The sequence below is a fragment of the Eumetopias jubatus genome, unplaced genomic scaffold, assembly GCF_037043125.1.
Source record: "Eumetopias jubatus isolate StellerSeaLion01/CBP00866 unplaced genomic scaffold, mEumJub1_p1.0 scaffold_13, whole genome shotgun sequence".
Lineage (NCBI taxonomy): Eukaryota > Metazoa > Chordata > Mammalia > Carnivora > Otariidae > Eumetopias > Eumetopias jubatus.
Window position 1 is genome coordinate 56681855 of NW_028274819.1, and position 22301 is coordinate 56704155.

General features: G+C 56.3%; 1 protein-coding gene across 1 annotated transcript in view; it reads right to left on the reverse strand.

Moving 5' to 3' along the window:
- The window catches only part of GDPD5 (glycerophosphodiester phosphodiesterase domain containing 5), an 82972-nt gene extending 64277 nt beyond the window's left edge, over positions 1-18695 (reverse strand). The window contains exon 1 of the mRNA XM_028116013.2: positions 17930-18695. The gene's annotated coding sequence lies outside the window, so the exon portion shown is untranslated. The remainder of the gene's footprint in view (positions 1-17929) is intronic.
- Positions 18696-22301: the final 3606 nt, after the last annotated feature.

Here is a 22301-nt window from a genome sequence, read left to right on the forward strand (position 1 = left end):
CAAAAGACCAGGAATCTGGAGCTATGGCCTCATGATCCTGCCCCAAGCAGCTTCTGTCCACTTTACAGAAGGGGAGTCTGAGACCCAAGGGGATTTGGTTTCGTTCCAACTCAACAAACAGGTGCCTGCCCCTACTCCATCTGTGATAGGATCATAAATCCTCCTCCCAACCCAGTCCTGGAGTAACATAAAGTAAAGTATAGTTCACTGTGCCAAGACGAAGTCTTCCATGCCCAGCATTCTCTCCAGGAATTGGGACTCTCACCTCTCCCCCGGCTCAGAAATCTTTTGCCCCCAGAAGGAATGAGGTGGGACAGTCCTTGGTTCCGATCTCAGGTCTGCCAAGTACTAGCTGGGCCTCGGTGTCCTCCCGCACATAGTGGGGATGAGGTCACCTCCCCGCGGCACCCCTGTGAGGGTCAGATGAGGCAAGGGCCCAAACGCGGAGCCCAGGGTCTGGGATATAGTAGATACTCAGTAAATGACCTCCGTCATCAGCTCTCTCCTTGAAGACAAGGCCATTTTCATTGATCCCTTTGTTCCTCTCAGAGCCAGCTTGTTTGTTTGGACACTTCTCAGAGAGATTTTCCCCCAGGAACACTGGGTGATGCTCCCTAGCCAGCCCCAGGGACAAGAAGGGAGGAGCAATGAGCCTTACTTATGGAAAAAATCAAATCACCATCACGTGTAAACACGAGAGAAGTCCGGGGGAAGCCCGTGGCGGCCCAAGCACCCTTCACCCACACTCTCCCTCCTCCACCTGGGAGGACCCACGATGGCCCCAGATCCTGCTTAATAAGCCCCGTGGGCGGGGCTGGGAGGACCCATATGAGCCGGCGGCTACTTAACTCACACAAAGCCGTCTATTCTTAGCCGAGCAGGGGCCTAGGGCCTCGCCCGCTGCCATCAGGGCTGCCAGCCCTGCGGTGCAGGCCTGGGGGTCAATCGTGACCACGAGGAGGTGGCCCGCAGCCCCTGACCCAACTGGAACCCGTGCGCACGAGGGGGCTGCGCAGTGCCAGCCGTGACATCGGGAAGGAAGGCGAGGCTGGGTTCTCTGCCCTGAGCCACTGGCCTGCACCCCGGGCCACCCTCCTACAGACGCCCCCAAGCACCCACTCTGTGTCCCTTGTGCTTGTTTTCCCAGGAGAGTTTTACAGATCATTTCTCACCTGAATCTCACCACTCTTGAGAGTTAGGTGCCCGTTCCCCACCTTTCACGGGGATGGGGAGAGGAGGGGCTCACCCTGGGCCACTGGCAGATATGCTGAGTCACACCTCGCACCTCAGGAGGCCTGGTCCCAGAAGGAAGTTCCCCAACACCCGGTGACTTCGAAGCTCCTCCACTGGGGTCAGAGGTGCGAGAACACGTCTAAGCTGCACTGACCTTTTCAAGGAGCTTAACAGAAATGTTCTCTCTCCTGCTTAAGGACCACATCGAGAATCTAAAAACCCGATGTCTTTGCTCTGGGCTATAATTAGATCCTCCCTGCGAATTGGTGGCCTACTATGTGTCCGGCACCTTACTGAATGTCCCACCTGCTGGGTGGTTTGATCTGACCTTACAGTAGCCTTGTGAGGTTGGCCTTGTCATCAGCATGTTCCAGATGAGGCTGTGTCACAAATCCAAGGTTGCACAGGCACTGGATAGAGCTGGACAGGAACTGGGGTGTGTCAGGCCTTTTTAGGATGGGGGGGGGATTGATGCTTAGGGTTCCTGGTTCTTCTTTCAATAAACTGCTTAAGTTTACGTTTCTATTCCATTACATCCGCCCTCCTGCCTGTCCCCTCCCCCCGCCCCCATGCCAACCTAAGCAGAGGGAGCATCTGTGATGCCTCTGGGTGCTCGCTGAGTCCAGCTGTCTGCAGAGACCCCAAGCCCTGCTCGTGCCAGGACACCATCTGGGAGCCTCTCCAGAACAAAGGGCATTGAGAAGGGCCCTCAGAACTCTGAGGAAAGGGATGCTGGCCATAGCCCAGTCCTATCCCCCTGCACCTCCTCGTGGGCAGAGTGGCTTTGACCAAGTGCTCTGTGTGACAAGCTGCAGGCTGCCCCCCAGAGTGGGCACCTAGACCCCGCTGAAATAAAGCAGCTTCCACACCAGAGATCTGAGTCGCCCTGACTGACACCTCCTGGTACCAACTGGGAAGTGGAGGGGAGGGAGGGGTGACTGTCTTATTCTGCCCATGGGCCCCAACCACTCCCCTCCCCCCCACCTACCCAGGGACACAGGCCAGAGGCTCCTGTAGGTGGGCGGGCCCTGCTGGACCCAGCCTTGTGAACAGGACAGGTAAGCTGGAGGGGAGGCGTTCCTTTCATGTCCTCCCCACCCTCCCCGCTGAGGCCAGGACCCAACACTCTGCAGACGTCTGGGAAGCAGCTGGAGAGGGGGCAGCATCTGGTCCAGGACCCAGCATACAGGAAGGGCAGGACTGTTTCTCCTACTGGAATGCACGCAGACACAGGAGTGCAAACAGCCCTGGCCTGCGTGTGCTGCTTGTCCATAATTCATGGGCTCCTATCGCTTTGGCCTGGATAAAATGTACTCAGCAGGAGAAATCCACGTGGTGAATAGTAAGCAGCTACGGGGGCGGGGGGGCACTTCTGGGAAAGAAGTGAGTGGGCCAGAGGCCTGGGGGATCATGGAAATTGGACAAATACATGTTACTGACAACAAGAATGGTTTACACCTGTGTGGGTGAGTTTCCTACACACTTTCATAAACTTTATCTCATGGAGTCTTCACAAAAAGACCAGTGTGGGAATTACTACTGTTCCCATTTTACAGATGAGGAAACTAAGACTCAGAGATTAAGTAACTTACCCATTTTCCCAGAGAAGGAAGGAGTAGAATTTCCTACTCTGCACCAAACTGCTTCATGTACACAACCCTCAACCCCAGGCTGGCTCAATTCCCCGTCCCCCCAGATCCCAGTCTGGGGCCTTAGAAGAGCCAGCAGGGATGACACCAAGGCACTTCATCCTGAGCCCAGTGCCCAACTGCTAAACGGAGAGAAAGGAGCGAATTCTACCAGCAGAGCCAGCCTGACCTCCGCCCCAGCAAATGGACTGCCCTCAACCCAGGGAGCCTCTGGCCCCTGCCCAATTAGGGCAGTCCAGTGGACCTCAGGCGGGGTGGGGAGAAACACTCTGGTCTTGCCTGCACACGTGTCAAGAATTCCTGAGAGTCCTTCAGAGCTGGAGGGGAAGTGCTAGGTGACTTTGCCTGACATGAACATGAGCAACTCAAGGTCCAGAGAGGAGAAGGACTTGTTCAAAGTCCCACAGTGGAAGAGTCCAGCCAGTCTACAAATGGGGCACTGCCAGGTACTGGGAACATGGGGATGAATGTGACGTGGTCTGGCCCTTCCAGACGCTTCCACTCAGCTGGTGTTCAGACTCTCGTGATCGGCCCCAGGCAGCTTCTCCAGCCCCATCTCCAACAAACCCCTTTTCCTCCCTCTTCCCCCACCACCTTGGCTCCTTACAGCATCCTGAAGACAACCCACCTGTTGCCACCTTTCTACCTTTGCTCAGGCTCTTATTCTTCCAAGAATGCTCTTCCCAGCTGGCCAGAGCCTGCCACGCCCACAACTCCCACGATAACCTCTGTGCTTCTTTGCAGAGCCTCACTGGAGCTCCCCCAGCCTGCCCTTGCCCCCTCCCCAGCTCGGGCTGCCAGTCCCAGGGGAGGTACTCTTCCCTCCCTCCTTCCCTCTCCTGAGCCTCCCCACACTCCTGCTCTCCCGGACAACAGCTGTGCACTCTGCCCAGGGTAACTGCTCCTGGAAGCGGCTCACTCATACCCTTCAGGACCTGGGACTAAAGCCCAGATGAAGTGAGTTTCACACCCACACCCACCCCAAAAGACCCCTGAAAAATGAGAAGAATTACTTATTCCTTTTAGGGCTTGTATTTGTCTTTCTTTAAAAACCCTTGATGGGGCGGTGGGGGGCGCCTGGGTGGCTCAGTCGTTGGGCGTCTGCCTTCGACTCAGGTCGATCCCAGGGTCCTGGGATCGAGCCCCGCATCGGGCTCCCTGCTCGGCGGGAAGCCTGCTTCTCCCTCTCCCGCTCCCCCTGCTTGTGTTCTCTCTCTCTGTGTGTGTGTGTGTGTCTCTCTCTCTCTGTCAAATAAATAAACAAAATCTTTAAAAAAAAATCAAAATAAAAAATAAATAAAAAAAATAAAAACCCTTGGGTACAGGGAAATGAAATGGAAGGTTCTTAGTCAGACTCATCTTGGCATTTCCAAATGCTGGCTCTGTGCCTGGCACAGAGTAGATGTCTGAGATATGTTCCGTGGTGGATGAAAGAATAAGAGGATCTCCACCTTGCACTTCCTCCCACTGCCTGAAACTCCACCATTATTACCAATTCCTTCCTGGGGCTAAACCACGCTCCCTGTGATCCTCTGTCAAAATGCACACAGCCCCAGGCAAGAAAGATGCTCCAGCTGGAGGCCTCCTGTACAAAATGGGAAAGTAAGGGTTTGCAGATCAGCCATTCCCAAAGTGTTCCCTCTAGGCAGTGAGTCCCAGACCCTGCTCTGTGACAAAGGACTTGCAGGCTGAAGCAAGCTTGGGAAAGGCTGGCTGCATACTGTGCCACCTGTTGGGATCGCTAATTTACATCAACACACGTTAAAAGCCCTGAGAAGTCCTGTTTCGATTGATGTGACCTAGCATTTCCCGGATTTGTATGTGCATGCATCCTAGGACCCTGACCATCCCATGGAACCAAGTGTGGACTGGATGGTGTGCGCAGATGCACTGCAGGACGAGGTAAGTGCACTAAAGGGCGTTTGTGCCAAGGCCACACACCCTTCCTTGCGCTGGCCTTTTTACAGAGGCAAGGTCTGACCTAAGCCACCACCAACAATCTTTTGTGACAGAAGGAGAAAATGAAAGGGGCATCATACAGCTTACAAGTGGAGCACAGAGGAAAAGGAACAGGTGACAGGCCAGGCTGGAGACCTGAGTTCCCACTGCAATTCTGTGCTCACCGCTGGTCACTGGACAGGAGACCTCATTTTGCTGAGCTCTGCTTTAATCATCCACAAAACGGGGCTAATGCTATTCCCAGGGCTGTTGTAAAGACTGTGTGGTAATGCACGCAGAGGCTTCGCGATGTACATCATTCTTGCCCTGCATGGAGGCTGTGGTCATGTCTGGATGGATCACAAGCCACTGCAGAAGTCCTCAATCAGGGAGGGAGGGAGGGACGGTGGGTGGATGGATGGACAGATAGACGGAATGAATCCCTAGTAAGACCCAGAATGGGTCTATTTGAATAGGTATGTATGAATGAATGAATGAATGAATGAACGAACCAATTCCGATAAATTCAATTGTCCCATTTCTTAGTCCCCAACTGGCAGAAGGAGTAAATCAGAAAGGACATAGACACACACGCGCACGTGCAAGAGAGAAGAAAGGTACTGGACTGCTGGAGGCAGGTCTGTGGGCCCCAGAATGAAGGTCAGGGTGAGAAGAGCCGGAAGCCTGCAAAAGCAGACACTCTCGCGGAGCAGGTCGGCAGCTGGGGCCGCTGGGTGCAGGGGCTGGCGGGGCTCGGTACTCCCAGCGACTCAGTCTGCAGTAGGCGTTCCCCAGGCCCGTCCCTGAGAGGTTAAGCATGTCGGCATTGTGGGGGGGGGGGGGGCGGGGGGGGAGTGATCTATCCTTTTCACAAAGGTTTCCAACCAAAACTGTTAAAGGGTTGTTTTTAAAAGGGATAAGGGAGCAGAAGTTAACTTTAGGGACACAAGCTTAGCTGCTTGGAAAAATACTTCTTACATTTGTCTACCAACTTATCAACATATTTGTGTGAGGGACAAACATTTTTAAAGTGCCTACTGTGCGCCAGGCAAGTGCTGTTAGGTACGTGGGTGGGGGAGGGCGGATTCAGGGCCTCATCAGATAGCATCACACATTGAAGACTGGATAAATGAGGTGTGAGGTCACTTGAGGACAGAAAAGGAAGTGCTGGAGGAAAAAGCCACAGACAGGAAGTCTGGAGGACCAAGCTAAATGACCTCACAACCTCAAGCAAGTCACCTTTCTTCCCTGAGCCTCCATCTTCCCATCTATAAAGTGGGGCGATACTAAATATCATGAAAACTATTATGTTGCCCCAGGCACTGGACCAGTGGTTACAGACCTTATCCTCCCTGGTGGGCACAGCCAGCCAGACAGCTGTTGCTATTTGCTGTGGTGAATGATCGTCCCTTTCACAGATAAACAAACTGAGCCTCAGCTGGTTACTCACTTGCTCGAGGGCAGAGAGTTGGTGGGAGCTGGAATTTAAGCCCGGGTTTGTCAGATTCCAGAGCTCACCTTTTCCAGCCCTCCCAGAGGAGTCCCAGGCTGCCTCTCACTGATTGCCATGAGAATTCGGTGACACCATGGATATCAAAGTGTTTTAAAAGGTAAACTATTAGGTATCCAAAGCCAACAAGAAACAAATCTTGATTCTTCCATGAAACCAAACACTGAAGTTCACAGGGGCATTGAGAACTGGCTGCAGCTCAGGACTCCTGGGCTCTTGACCCCTCTGCCTTCTCCGCTCCTTGGCCAACTTCTTCCCAGAGCCCCATCCCAGACCAGAAACAGCCTTGCTCGTGACCACCTGGCTCCCCCGTGCTCCACCCGGCCAAGCACTGAGAGGGCACACACATTCCAGGAGGAATCGGGGGCTCCGGGCTCCCTCACTCCTCCCCACAGACAGGCTGTGGGGCCTCAGGCCAGTCTGCTCATCTCTCTGAGCCTCGGGCTCCCCCCGCCAACAGGAGGGATTAAAGCAGACTTCATGAGGGAAAAGATATTCTCCAAGGAGGGACTCAAGAAATGTGACTGACCTTTAGTTGGGTGAGTTTAGCTGGGTAGGTAAGGAGGAGATCCAGGCTTTCAAAATCCCTGGTTTGAAGAGGAGGGTGCTACCCCACCTACCAGGAATCCCCCATCTAACCTTGAACTCCCTGGCTGTTCAGGCTGGGGCCCTTGGGAGCTCTGGTCTGAGAGTGGACTCAGCCTTTACCAGCACCAGTGGGACCCTGATATGCTGGTTTTCCAGGTTGGCTGGGGCTCAGGGTGGGCGGAGAGGTAGGAAAATGGTCTTTAGGTGGAGAGCGGAACCCTGGGCACAGACATCCCCACCATGGCCCAGAGAGGTTGCTAACTGGCTTCGGGCCACACAGCAAGACAGGTCAGCGGGTACCAGGACCCAGGCCTCCTAGGCCCAGCTCAGGGCTCTCTGCACTGCCCCTGAGTCAACCCTTTTGGAACATGGATTGAGCACAGAAAGGAAGAATAGTGTGAACAGTCAAGACGATGCACCCCACTCCCCGGTGGTCAAGAGGCGCCAGCCATGGGCCACTAGGCCCCCAAGCCCCAAGGTGAAAACCAACCCCCTGCCGCTCCACCCTCTGCCTCACTCACTGCAGGTACTGACGGGGCACATTTGCAGAGAGGAAGCATTCAGTCGGCCTGAATGCGGAAGGAGGCTCCAGTTACAGCACCCCCTGCATAGCCTGTCCCAGGCCTGCCCGCCCCCACACTCCCCTCACCTGGTCTTTAGAGGTTCCCTGGAGCCACCTGAGCTCCGAGTGGTATGGCCTGTTCTGGGTGTTAGAGGCTGATGATGGGGCCAGGACTGCCCCGAGCCACCAATGGCTGCCCGGCTCTACAGAGAGCAGGCCACTGGAGCTCACCTGACGCCGGCCTACCCATAACCTTTGCCTCAGCCCGGAGATTAGGCTGTCCCTGGCCACTGTTCCAGGCCACCCTGGAAGCCACCTGCAGCCTGATTCAGGGGATGAGGCATGGACCGAGGCAGGCCCCTCGGCTCCCTGACTTCTCTGCAGCAACGGGGCGGGGGAGAAGGCGGACTCCTCTGGCCACACTCGGCACTTCGCACGGCACTGCCCCAGCCCTCTAAGTAGTTACCCCATTCCACAGACGGGGAAATGGAGGGTGAGAGAGGCCAAGCCACCTGCCTGCCGTCAAAGAACCGATAGGAAACTGGGCGGGGATTCAAACCCGGGTCTGCCTGAATCCAGAAGCCAAATGTTTTCCCACCACACGACTCTCCCTTTGAGTCCCTGCTGTGCGCTCTGCTAGCTGCAGTCCCTGTTTGCTGCTCCCCTCGGGCCAGGCCTCCTTTCCCGTCCAATCTGGCCCAGCCGAGGTTCTAGCCTACCTTTAGGACTCATTTCAGACGCCTGCTTTGCCACGAAGCCTCCCTGATTTCTCTCACTCTCCTCTGAGCTCCTGTTTTCTCCTCTGCCTCCTGCTCATGGCTGCCCGGCCTGCCCATGAGGAACAGAACTGGCCTGTGTCCTGACCACTCGCCTCCACCCCGCGCCCCCCCAAGGGCTCCTCCGTGGCAGGGACAACCCAACCCCTCTTCTGGCACAGATGGGACTCGGGGGCACAACTTGGGAACATCCAGTCCAACTGCTTTCTGTCACAGATGGGGAAACTGAGGCTTGAAAGAATGAGAAGCCATTTCTCACAGGACATGATTTGCAGCCGAGGATGGGGGGGAGGTGGGGGGGTGGAGAGTCAACAGGTGAGTGTCCACAGTGTGGCCGGGCTGCACGACTCTATGGTAGCCTTGTCACTGGAGAGGAGTCTAGACTGAGGGCGGTGACAGTCCCCGTCCCCTCCCTAACGGTCCAGCCATACCGTGAACTCTGGGCTCCTACTGTATTATTTGTGATCACGGCAAAGGCTACCATTTCCCGGGCACTCCCTGCTCGCCAGGCACCGTCCCGGGTACTGCACGTTTACTCACTCATCTGGTCTTCACAGCAGCCCTGCGTACTCTGTTACCCCCATTTCACAGCTGAAGAAACCAAGGCACAAGAGATTAAGGGGCACACTGTGTAGTTCTCCAGGCTTTTATGGTGGAGTCAGGATTTCAGGAAAGTCTGGTTTCAGAGCCTGTGTCCTACCCACGACTCCACACAGCCTAAGAAAGAGGGACAGAGACACAGGCTGTTCAGGTGATCAGGCTAGAGAAAACTCAGAGGACCGGTGGGGGTGGAGCCAGACAGATGGGCAGGCTTGGTAGGCAGAGGGGCCTAGGCACCAATCTCAAAGGGGGACTAAGGCCCCCCTGGTTAAGGCAGGGATGGAAAGATAGGTGCCCCCCGCCCCCCGAGCTCCTCTCTCTGGGAGGATTGTGGCAGTTGGAATGCTTTGGTTCGTCTTCAGTGTGGGGGCCGAGATCCCCTTCAGAAGGCGGATCCTCAAGAAACAACATATGATCCTTAAACTGCATCCTGAGGAGGGTGGGTCCACTGGACTCCATGGCTTTGGACCATGCGAGCGAGGAATACCTTCTGTTTGCCACTCCAGGCCCGCTCCCCACACTGCGTGGGGCCGGGGAGGCTGATCCTCATGGGCTGCACTGGTCTCCGTGCCACTTGGCTTCTGGGTAGGTTCACCCACTGGGAAGCCCCAGTGGGAGACTGGAGGAAGGAAGAGAGATAGTTGAGCCCCCCTCCCCGCCCGGGGTCTCCGGGGTTGACTCCCTGTCCTGCGGGCCACAGCCCCGGTCCCCATCACTGGCCACTTCGGCCCACTTCAGTCCTGGGCAGTAACTGCTCCAGGGGCTGTGAGCTCTGAGTGTTGCCCACTGCTTTATGGGTCTGCCACACCCCTACTTCTAGCTGAGCAGCTCACCTAGGGCTGAGACACCCTCTCTGGCAGGACCAGAGCAGAGGAGACCAAGCACCACCCCGATGACCCCCTTTCTGCAGCCTTCTCCCTGAACAGCCCTTAGAGTCGCCTCTAAATACACAGGGAATGAATGAGGAAAGCAGGGCGGCTATGGGGATGCCGTTACCATTACTGAGCACCAGGCCTCCACCATGGCAGCCCGGGCCTGGCCCAGCACATGGAGTCCGCTGGAGGCACGGGCGGGACCAGGCCAGTGAAGAGAGGACCGGGAGGCAGCATTCGGCTCCAAAGGAGGACAACAGAGGACAGTTTCTGAGTGGTCACTCTACAGGAGGCACCAAGCGCTTCGTTCACTTCCCACAACAGCCCAAGAAGGACGTCCTATTTATGCATTTTCCAGAAGAGAAAATCAGTGCTCACAAAGCTGAAACGACGCACCCAGGGTCATATCGCCCATGAGTGACAAAGACGGGGCTCAAATGCAAGTTTTTTGGCCTATAAAACCCATGCTGGTAACTACCTTGAAATAATTTCACTGAACTGGCTTCCAGCAGAGGCAGCTCACTTAAATGGGGTCAATTATTGGTGAGGGCCAGACAGAGGCCTCCAATGTCTCCCCGTGACCCTCCCCTAGATGGAAAACAAAACAAAACAAAACAAAAACCCCTTCTGACATTCTTCAGTTCTCCCAGGTGGGACAGGGCCCCAAGCGGGCGGTGCAGCTGGGTGTCCAGGTTGGAAAAACAAGCAGATTCAGACAAGGCTTCATTGTTATGGAGGGCCTGGCGCTTTGGCCATTAAAACAAATCCCAGCAAAACAAAATGCTTGCTGCCTTGTCTTATCTCTCAGAGCAGGGGGGCAGGTAAGGGCTCCAAGACAGGGTGTTGATCCCTCCTCACACCTCCATCTAAGAGACCCAACGTCAGGTGGCTGGGGCTAGGAGGAGCACCATTGGGGGGGGGGGGTTCCAGAGTCTGACTGTGACCTTCTACTGCACACTGCTGACTCCTCAGTCAGGCATCGCGCTGGTGCTTTGTGTGTGTGGCCGCCTGCAGTCTCTATAGCCCTGCCAGAGAAAGATGATTGGTTCTCCTATTTTCAGATTGAAGATCTCGAGGCTCAGAGAAGATACCAAGCAGGGAGCAGAAGAGGGTTGGAACCCAGGCTTGTCAGACTGCAAAGTCTTCCCACTCCTCCATTTCTCCAGGCAGGGAGCTCCCGGGGAGAGCAGTGCCCCAAAGGAGGGCACAGCCTGGAAGCAATGAGCTCCTGCTCATGGGGGTGTGCAGGTATCCTCCTGAGGATGCTGAAGATCGCAGGCCACAGAGGGTGGTGGCTGATTGTCAAGCCTGGGGAGCTGACATCACCTGGGAAGCTTTAAAAACTCCTAATGCCTCGGTCTTTGGCCCAGGCAGGACTTGTCAAAGTTTCCTAAATGATTCTAGTGTGCAGCAAAATTTGAGAGCCATGGGCCCAGATGACCTCTAGAGCCTCTCCCACCCCACAAGCTCCCCGTCTGCCTCTTGAAGAAGAGCCCATTTTACAATAAGGGGTGAGGTCATGTCAAGGCCCCACAGCCAACCACGAGCACAGGCAGCCCCAGGGACCCCTGACTTCAGGGTGTCTCAGGGGCGAACTCCTTTAAGATACTTGGGGATCCTGGCTCCTGTCAGTGGAAGAAAACTTTCTCTTTGAGCCTCTTGGGTGGGAGGGTGAGACAAATTCTTCACAGCCTTTTTTCTTTTAATAGAGTCCACTTATTTAAAAACTAAATAGCCACAGGATTAATGCTGGAAGACCGACCACCTCTACCTGTGGGTGTGCTGTGGAAGCGAGAAGATAAAACAATTCTGAGCGAGGCCCATTTATACTTTTCTATAGATTTGTCCCAGGCCTGGGAAGAGCTGAGACTCTCAGCCCACACTTCCTCCCCACCTGCCTTCCTCGTACCCTCAAAGCAGAATGTCACAGATGGCGAGACAGCGTGTGGTGGTGGGAAGAGGGAAGCCTGTGGGGTCCAGCAGATCTGGCTTCTGCCTAAGCTCTGCTCCAGCCGGCTCCCCTGGGACAGGAGCCTCTCCTCTCTGAGTTCATTTAATTCCCAGTGCTGACTCCAAAGGGACGTGCATGGCGCCATGGTCCTTGTGTGTGTTTGCGTGCATGTGTGGTTAAAGGATACGTTCATACCCAGCTCTGGGGGCCCCACCTCCAGGAAGCCTTTCCCGACACCCTCCCCACCCAGCACTAGACAACCCCAGCCCCCGGCCTTCCCTGCCACATTCTGTCCCACGCTGTGTTGTCATTGCTCCTGTGTCCTCCCCTCCCTCCCAGGCCATTCATTCATTCATTCCACAGAGCACCTGCCCTTTCCCTGGGATTCCTTCCATAGGCCCTTCCTGATCTCTGTCAAACTCCCTGCCGGATGCTGGGGATTGAGCTAATAATAGCAGGCATCGAGTACCTGTTGCGTGCTAGGTATTTTTCTGAGTGCTTTATACTTATAGTTCATTGACTCCTCACCCCAACCTTATGCACCAGGTGCTATAATCGTCCCCATTTTACAGACAGGGACACTGTGACCCAGAGAGGTTAAATCACTTGCCCAAGTCACATGGTTAAGAAGTACGTGCACTCAGGCTGTGGTTTGAGCATGACTCTATAACACGAGCCACAAACATCGATAGGACGGGCCCTGCCCCAGGAGCTCACGCTTCACAACTTGGAAGTTTTGTATGTGTGCTTACTTGTTTAATGTCTGTACCCTACCCCCCAGGCCAAAGTCTCCAATCAAACCACATTTTGGATGTGCATGTGTGAGGCTGAGAGAGACAGACAGAGAGACCGGAAACAGACCAAATGAACACTGATTCCCTTTAAGGAAGGACTCACTCTGCCTAGCGTCTGCTGCTACCTGTAGGACCCAGACGGCCCCTCCCAACTGGGCCCCTGCTGCTGCGAACGCCTGAGAAGAACCAGGTCCCTGGCCATCCTGGTGCCGCCCCCTGTCCTGAACTTAGCTCCAGGCCCTCCATGTCTGACAGCTTCCTGTCTACAGGGAAGGCACGGGAACCCCAGCTCTCTGACACAGACTTTTCCCCAGGTAGGAAAGTGTCCTCCTCTGGGAAGTCCTTCTGCCTCCCCGCCCCCTGGCACACCCTCCCCCCTGGTATCACTGGCTGGACTCTTCAATCCTCTTCTTTCCGAGTCACTTCCTCATGGGGTTACTAAGGGGACAGGGGAGTGGACTCAGGCTGACCGAGCAGCCCCTGTGTGCCAGGCCTGGCCGGGCGCCTCTCTTCTGTCATCGCATTTAGCAACCCCCCCAACACTGTTATTATCAGCCCCGTTTTACAGGGAAGGGACCAGAGGTACAGAGGTTGAGCAGCCCGCCCAAGGGGCTGCTTGCACTGCCTCCCCTGACCAGGGGATCGCTACTTTGTGCCAGGCGCTCAGTCAGGAGGGGAGAACCGGAGTGGCAGAGAATCTAGTCCTGACAGGCTGGCAAGGTTAACAGACCTACACAGCCTCCCTCCGCAGACCATAGCCCGTGAGTGAGGGCTGTGGATCTGCAGAGAAGGAGGCTCAGATTCCGCCTGCTTGGGAGGAGTTGTAGAAGCTTCTGGTAGGAGGCATCTTCGGGTGTGGCTAGAAGCCTCACTGCTCTACTCCCAGTGACCACCACAACAGGAAGACAGGCAAGCCTTGGCCTCCAAAGTGCTGGTGCCCAGTGAATACTTGTCACCACCTCAGAGGCCACGAAGGAAGAAGGAGTTGCCTGGCCAGCTGCCCTGCCGATGACCCCACTGTGGCCCTGCCAACCTGGCCTGACCCCATTGGCTCCCAATCACAGGGTCTTGTCGGGCCGGCTAATGACTGTGCTGCCGGCAGCCCAGGCGGCCGCCCTCCCTCAGGGAAGGCAGCAGCTAACTACAGAGCCTGCTGGCCCCGACAGTGGCCAGGCCAAAAATCACAGCTGCCTGTCACACCACACATCCTCTGGCCGGATTGCTGTCATCTCCTCCTCTACCTTCCAGAGTCACAGAGGACACTGCAGAAGGCTGCAGCTCTGGGGGCTCAGACACCACCCCACTCACCACAGACATGGGCACACAGGACCACAGAGGGGGCCTGGTTCACCCCCAGTCACACAGCCGGGGCCTGGACACCTGGTCTTTCCCTAGCCTTGAGAAGAAGACTCATTTCCAGCCGTTTTACACGCGAAGTATGCTCTCGAGGTACTCGGGTAAAGTTGAGGAGACAGGACATCTATTCAGTGGCAGATAGGAGCTTGTCTAGCTCCGTGACCTTGAACAAGACAATGTACCTCTCTGAGCCCAGTTTCTGGGTGATAACACTGCTACCTCCCAGAGTTGTGAATGAGAGTGTCTATATAGTGCTTAGCACAGGGCCGCCTGGGTGGCTCGGTCGGTTAAGCGTCTGCCTTGGCTCAGGTCCTGGGATCAAGCCCTGCATCAGTCTCTCTACCCAGCAGGAAGCCTGCTTCTCCCTCTGCCTGCCACTCCCCTCGCTTGTGCTCTCTCACGCGCTCTCCCTCTGACAAATAAATAAAATCCTTATAAAGTGCTTAGCACAGTGGCTCATAGTGAGTACTCAAGGGCATTAGCTGCTGTTAATATCATCAGCATAGTGTTATGAATGAGTATGGAGATATTCTACTGACTGTAAAATGTGATGCAAGGGTAGGTATTATTTATTACTATTCCCGTGGAGTGTTAAAAATTCAGAGATGTGACCAGAGGGTTAGATAATCCAGGGATGTTTCTGGGGGAAACTATGACCCAAGTTGGGCCTAGAGAGACAGGGAGGTCAGGAAAGCAGCAGCAAAGGGATAGCGATGGGGCTCCACGGGATAGGGCTAGGAGATGGCGATGAGCAATAAGCCAGAGGCCCATGCAGTGGCTGTGCTGGGCAAGGCCTTGAATGCACAACAAAGGGGCCTGGTCTTCATCTTGCAAGATGAAGATGGGGACTCCATAACGCTTTCCGAAATGTGAATTCCGTCTGACATTCAAGGCCCTGGCCACCCACCCCTCTTCTCCACACCCCTCACTGAGCCCACAAACCCCAGTATGACTACCCCAGAGTGCTCCGCGCCCCTCTGCTTACTACACCATCTCATTTCCCCTGTTACTAGCCCACCCCATGTCTCATGTTCACAGTGAAGCACCCTTTCACCAAGTACCCATCATGCCATGTGCTTTACATATATGACCCATAACTACACTTATTTTACAGAGGAGGAAACAGGTCTGGCAGGGTCAGTGTCTTGCTCACCGTCTCACACAGGAAGTGGCATAGCCAGGATTCCACCTTGAACCAATGTCGGGACCCCTACTCTCTCTAGCAAATCGCCTCTTGTCCCAGGCCAGACACCTTCCTCCTCGATGAAGCCTTCTGGGTTACTCCAGTCCTCAAGAGCCTCTCCCTGCCAGCCTCCACCACCCATTTGGAATCAGAGGCCCGCAGCTTGATCCTCGCTCATCTAGCTTGGTTTCCATTGTTTCCTGTGGGTCTACCTTGCCCCCACCCCCAACAGGAAAAGAGCCAGGGTTGATAATAGGTCACTTTTTTCCTGTCTTGTCCCCCTCCCCCCATATCCGAGACTTCTTATACCACTGATAGGACCCACCCACCTGCTCTGGCGGGGTTCAGAAGCTCAGCTGAGCACAGAGCAATTTCCCCCAAGCCTGCCTCCCAGCTCATGAGGGGAGCCATAAATTATTCACTGTACCTTTGTGCCTACGGAGGCCAGGCAATGGGCCACAGAAGGAAGGAGCACTAGCTCCCCCCAACCCCAGAAGCCAACAGCCCTGGGGTGAGGGGGTCAGAATCTAGAGCCCCTTACCAGGGTCCCCAAGCAGATTCTAGAGGGCTGTGGAACAGGGAAGCAGCCAGGGGAGCGTGACCCAGGACTCCCAGCTGAGCAAACCCAAGTCTGTGAGCCTGCAACCGAGCTTTCTAATCTAAGGCAAGCCTGAAAATTTCCTGGTCAAAACTCAAGCTTCCTTCCTTTATAGGGAAGGAAATAGGTATTTGGCCAAGCACTATATATTTATATCTCATTTCATCCTCATAACAACCTTGTAAAGGAGAAATTCTAATTTACAGAGAAGCCAGGGCTTTGAGGAGTGAAGTGCTCTGCCCAGCGCCACATGGTGAGTGGGAAGCGGAGCAGATTCACGCCCACCTGGTCTGTCTGACTTCGCGCGGTCTGTCTGCACTGTTTAGCCCACCCAGTTGGGAGCTAGTCGCCCCACTGCCTTGTCCATCTGGGTAACTTCCAGAGCACCTGGCATGAGTCGACTAAGTTTCTGAAGCAAACTCAAAGGCCCTGGGTACGTGGCTTCATCGCTCTGAGCCTCAGTTTCCCACACGTGGTAGCCATTGGTAACAAGCCCATTCTTGGCAGACATGAAAATCTCTAGAGCACTTGACAGTTTGCCAGGTGTGGTGGCCCCATTATCTGAGCAGGTAACACACAGCCTGCCTTGACCCCATTTTACAGGTGAGGCTTGGAGCCATGGATGCATCGGAGAGGTCCCGGGTGCCTCCCCAACCCTCATTCTGCCTCGCTCCAGGTTCCAGGTTCTTTCCACCACACCATGAAATGAGATCACAGGTGTGAAATTATCTCACCAAAGAGGATCTTTGTTTAGATGCAGGGATTATTATGAGAATTTGAATCCTCACCGATGGGAGTGGGGGGAATGCCGAGCCCCTCAGTTACCTTCTCTTCTGGTGCCCCCAACCCCTCCAGCCCCTGCAACTGAGTTTCCAGCCTTCAGCTGACCTCTCTACCTTCCTCTACCTCCCAGGGGCTTTCCAAGGTTGTTTCCCCTAGACTCCAGGAAGCTGGGCACAGCAGGGATTAACTAGTCCCAGCCAAGGCCATGGGGCTCAGACCAAGGCCACATCCCCTCCCCCTCCCACCTCAGAACAAGAACCCACAGAGTTCATGCCAACCTATCTTTCACAACACCCCTCTTTTTGCATGGCCCCAGGGGGGGCAACAGAAGGAGCCCCTGCCTGGGAATCCAGACTCACAGGACTGTGCCCCCAGACCTGCAGCCCCAGCCTTGAGACCTTGAGCAAGCCCCTCCCCTCCGGGGCCAGAGGTGTCTGGCCAGTTCCCCGGCCCAGGAGAAGCTGAGGTCGGACCTTCAGTCTGGGCCAAAGGCAACAGGGCTGCTGGCTTGCCTTGGGCCCCTGCAACAACCACACAGACTCTCAAAGCAGCCTCAGAAGTGGTCACCCTGACCTCACATCAGGGGTGGGAAAGCCCCAGCCACCCACCCAGAAGATGCTAACTGGGAGTAGATACGTTGAAGGACGTTTGGGAAGGTTTTCGAAAGCATACCTCTGGCTCAACCACTTACTTACTTTAGGCCCCAGGGCAATTGGCACCCCCCACCCCCCAGCCTCCCATGGCCCATGGATAATGTGAAGGATGGGGGCTGGTGAGTGCTGAGAGGCCTCACCTCCCCAGCTCTGATGGGCTCTGACTTGGGGACCTCTAGAGTGAGTTTTCCCAACATGTAAGCAGCATCTCAGGATGCCATGGTGTCTTAGGGACCCCAGAGACTGGCACACAGGGGCAAGGGGCCAAGGCTCCCTGGTCTCAGGCCCACAAGGAGGGAAGCGGTGGAACTGGGAAGCTTCTCACTTCTGCCCTCAACTCTGGGTCACCTTTCCTGGGACGTGACTTGGCCATGGAGTGGGAGGGAAGGAGGCCAGAGGAAGCCACCTCCTGGGCCTCAGGGATCAGCTCTGGATGCCCCAGTGGCCCCACCTTGACCCCTCCCCATCACCTCCTGCCTGGCGGCTATCCACTTCCTTTCTCTCTCCCTTCTCTGCTTCTTTCCCTCTCCACCCTAACCCTCCTACCCATTCTCAACCCCAGAGTGAAAGAGCAGGGTCACTCAACCCCGCTGAGCCTCAGCTTCCCCATCTGTAAGAACCCATAACAATACACAACACCTTTTTATGTCACGGAGTTGTAGCTAGCGGTACAGGAGGGACCATTTGCGCAAGGGTGGGGCGCGGACCCGCACACAATGGGCGCTCAATAAGTGCCGGTTTTCTCCCTTCCCCCGCCCTTTCCCGCCCCCTCTCCTACCCAGCTCCAGCCCCAGCTAGTGACCGGTACACGCCCGCGGCTGGCCCCGGCGCTGCCCCGCTGGGGTCGAAGGCCGCCCTTGCCGGGCATCCGGGGCTCTCTCACCTGCAGCCCTCGGCTCTGGCCGGCCGCCGGGCCAGGGGCGAGCCCTGTGCTCCCTTCTTCGGGGCAAGCGCTGAGCCCCTCGCCTGAGGCGGCAGAAAAGGTGGCAGCTTCGGCTCGCAGCACCAGCTCGGTCCGGCTCAGTCCGACTGCCCAGCCCGCCTGGGACTCCTCACGGGGCGCTGGACCCGGGCCGGGGCTTCCTGGGCGTTCGCACGGTCCCGAGTCCGAAACACCCGGCGAAGGCAGCTGAAGCTTCAGGTCTCGGGAGCCCGAGCCTGGGGGCTTCTGCGCTCCTTTGCACTCAGTCGGGGGGCTGCTGGGCACCTGCCTTAAGCTGGGTCTCAGGCGGAGGGCTCCGACACACACTATAGAAAGGCTGGGAACAAGCCCGCAACCATGGACCCGTATGGTGGGCCAGGAGCGTCCCGCCCCGATTGGGTCGGGGGCTCAGGGCGTCCCCGCCACAACGCCCGGGATCGCGGGGCTGGGAGCGTCCCGGCGCAGAACCCCTGGCTGGGACAGGCGGGGCAGGGCAAGGCGCAGGCGAGGACGCTCGCAGCCGCGGCGGCCGGAGCCCGGCGGGGAAGTCTTCCCAGGTCCGGACTCGGCTCGCTCTGCAAAATGGGGCGGACTTCGGCGCGGCGGCTGACTCCGGAGCTCCGGGCCGCGGCTCCACTTCCTCCTCTTCCCCCCGGCTCGCTCGCGGCTCACTCAGCCCCGCGCGGCAGCCGCTGCCACCCCCGCTGCTGTCATCCCTGCGGCCCACCCCCACAGGAGCGGCAGCCGGAGCCGAGCCCAGCCGAGGCAGCGCCGCCCAGCGCCCGAGCGCCCGCCGGCGCGGCCCCGACCGAAAGGGGCGGGGTCAGCCGGCGCCCCGCCCTCGCCCGGGCCACGGGCAGGGGGCGGGCACGCCCCAGATCCCCTCCTTCGACCCCGCGAGTCGGGCAGCAGGAGCCAATGGGAGAGCGGGAAAAGAGCGGCGCTCTGCGGAACGTGTACTCTAGCCCGGGGAGGGCGGGGCAGACAGGGAAGAGGTTGCGGCTGGGGAGAGGACAATGGAGGGGTGGGGGTTTGTAAAGAGTGGAACACGGTACAGGGTCACCTGGGGACCCGGATGGTGGGAGAGGCTATGACAGCTGGTTTATGTGGGATGGGGGCGTGGGAGCTACCGTGCGTTGGGGAGTGGGGAGTCAGGAGATAAGAACAGGGGTTGGGGTAGGAAAAGAAACAGGATGGAGGTGAGGTGGGGTTATTCGTGGGTAGTGGAGTCTCCAAGGGATAGGGGAGCTCTCCGGGGTGGTGGGACAGCGCCCTCGTAGTACTCTCCCCGCCTCCCCAGCTTCTAGGGCTCAGCGCGCGAGGTGAACGTTGGAAGCTGTGAAATACTCAGATTTCTGGAAGCGGTGAAAAACAAGTTTTTGAAAATAAAGAGCGGACTTTACTTTCTTTTTTTAAGAGCGGATCTTCAACATTTCCCCCTTCCCAGCGCCCATCCGCGGGAGAGTCGATGTCAGTTTTTAGAAATACGAAGTCAAAAGCAGTGTGTGAAGATAGCACACACATACACGTACACACTCTTCTTGAATAATGACGTATCTGCCGTCTGCTCCAGCCCTTCCCCTCCCTTCTCCTCCCCTCCCCTTTCCCTCCCCCAGCGCCCTGGGGCAGGAGCTGTGTCTGATAATCTCCAAGAGTCCCCAGCCGACTGTACAGGGCAGGGCACAGGGCAGGCGTTGGAGATTTTTGATGTATGAATGAATGAGTGTTGATGTGCCGCTGGAGCCTTGTGAAAGCCACTAATTGGTCTGGGGAGCAAAGGAATGGAGGCTGCACAGTACAGCTTTTCTGTAAGCCTCACATCAACCTTACACAGTAGGTACCCCATTTCACTGAGGAGGACACCAAAGCACAGAGAGGCCAAGTGATGTTCCCAAGACCATATGCCAGGCACAGGATTCTATCCACTCATCACTATCACTTTCTAGGGTAGAGCTGTGTGGCTTTGACCGGGTTACTTGACCTTTCTGAGCCTCTGGTTCCTCATCTGTAAAAGGGATATAAAGATGCTGCTACTTGGCAGGGACTGGGCAGGCACCAGACTTCAAAAGGTGGAGGGAAGGTTATTCCTAGCAGAGGAGACAGCATATGCAAAGGCAGGAGTCACTCCTGGGGATCCCTGGCCTATTCTGGAGGATTCCTGGCCTATTCCGGAGGACTAGGAGAGGCTTCCAGGAGGGAGTAACAGGCAGGCTCAGGCCAGAAGGAGGGGTTAGCTAGGTTGTGGGGGGAACCTCAGGAAATGGACAGTGCTCTGGGCAGAGAAGCCAGCCTGGGCAAAACGCTGGAGGTGAGGGAGAGCATTCCTCGTTGAAGAACCCAGAGTTCAGGGTGGCTAGAGCTCCCAGGGAAGGAACAGCAGACCTGATGGGAAGAGAAGAGTCTGGTGGGGCCAGACAGGAGGGAGTTCAGACTTTCTTCTAAGGGCCAAGAACTCTCTTGGGGTCTCGCTCATGATCCCAAACCCAGCAGGGTTATTCTGAGGCCCCAACCTGGACTCACTGGTTGTCAGAGGGGTGCCCTGGAAGTTTTTAAGCCAGGCATTGATATGGGAAAGACTTTGTAGGGAAACCAGTTAGCATGAAAACACTTACAGCCCACAGGAGGCAAATGCTCTGGGGCCTACACAGTGAAGGGTTGGAGTCCTCAATGAGGTCTGGGCCCAGAGGCTCTGCCTCATCCCCTCTTGAGAGTGCACCAGCCATAGAGTCTGGTTGGAAGAACAAGGAAGAGAGTGAGCTGGAGGCAGAGGTCCAGGCTCGGGGGAGGGGGCACCCTCTCTTAGCCAAGTCCAGGGGTTGGGGTGTGGAGGTTGGTCCCAGGAAGCTCACACCGGTGGCTGTGGTAGGACTGGAAGGAGGCTATTTTGCAAAGAAAACTTTGACTTCTTCCTCTGCTCGGAATCCTCTGTGGCTCCCAGTTGCCAGCATGATCAAGTCCTAAATCCCTAGTCTGGTGTTAGAAGCCCTCCATTATTGCTCTCTGCCAACCTCACCAGCCTCATCTCCCAATCACTTCCCTCTCCCCTTGTACTAAACTTCTCTCAGCTTTGTGCACAAGCAGGTTGCAGTCTGTCCTTTGCGTGGGGTTGCTCTTACTGTTCTCCTTGCCTGGGACCCCATATTCCTTTTCTCTCCTGAGTAATTTCTACTTCCCTGCTGGACTGAAGAGAAGGAACTTTAGGGCAAATGCCCATCTGCCCTCTTTCCTGCTATACCCTTAGAGCCTAGCACAGAGCCTGCCACATAGTAGGTACTCAGGAAGTAACTGTTGAATGAATGTCCCATCTCTCAAATCAAGTGTCTCCTTGCTGAGAAGGCTTCCTGAACTCCCCCCAGGGAGTCTGCCTCTGGTATGAGATCTCTTGGCTGGAAGGCGTGCTCATTACATATTTCATGTCTAGTTGGCCCCACTGGGCTGGGAGCACCTCTATGGCAGCGTGCCCCCACCCACCAGCAGCCAGCAGAGTGCAGAGCAGGCCCCTGGAAGACCTCAACACTGGGGAATGAATGAGGCTCTCAGAGCTCGCTCTCTGGCCGCCCCCTGGGAGAGCTTCCTAGGCGGGTCAGATGAGCAGAATGCCAGAATGAAAAGGAGCTTTCAGAACAGCCCCACCATCACCCCTGAGGCCCAGGAGAAGAGTGCCCAAGGTCACCAGGAGGTGACCAGCAAACAGTTCTCAGACACCCACATTCGCCCTCTGGCTACCCTCCCAGGGGGAGGGAGTCTCCTGAGCTGGGAGAATCGGGCCTTTTTGCCACCGGAGAGACCCACAAAGTGAGACAGATTCACGGTCATGGCAGCTTGTCTGGGAGGGTGATGGAGGGCTCGGAGACGGGCTCTGAACCTGGGTGTCGGGGACTGACAGAAGAGGCTCAGCCTCATGCCCCAGCGCTCCCTGAGCCCCCCACCCCCCTTATAGCCTTCTGACCAGAGGAGGTAGCCACCACCCTGTTGGCACCGCTCCTTTGTATTCTCATCGCAAAGATTCACTTTTATGCCTACATTTGTAGTAGGAATCTTCCATTCTTTTTCCTAAACAGGGCCACCAAATTGTATATGACTTCACACCCCATGAGCTCCGCTTCCCACAGATCCTTTTGGCGCACCCACCACAAGCAGACGCTGTCAGGGGGCGGGGTGGGGGAGTGCCCCGGGGCCTCAGGCAGAAGCCCCACCACCCTCCTGCTGGTGGGGCTGGGAGGCTCAGCTGAACTCACAACACAGGCTGATTTCTGACCTCTCTGCCTCTGCCAGCCTGGATTCCTTGGCCGTGGAATTTCCTCCGTCCTTCAGGGGCCCTCCGAGAAGCCTG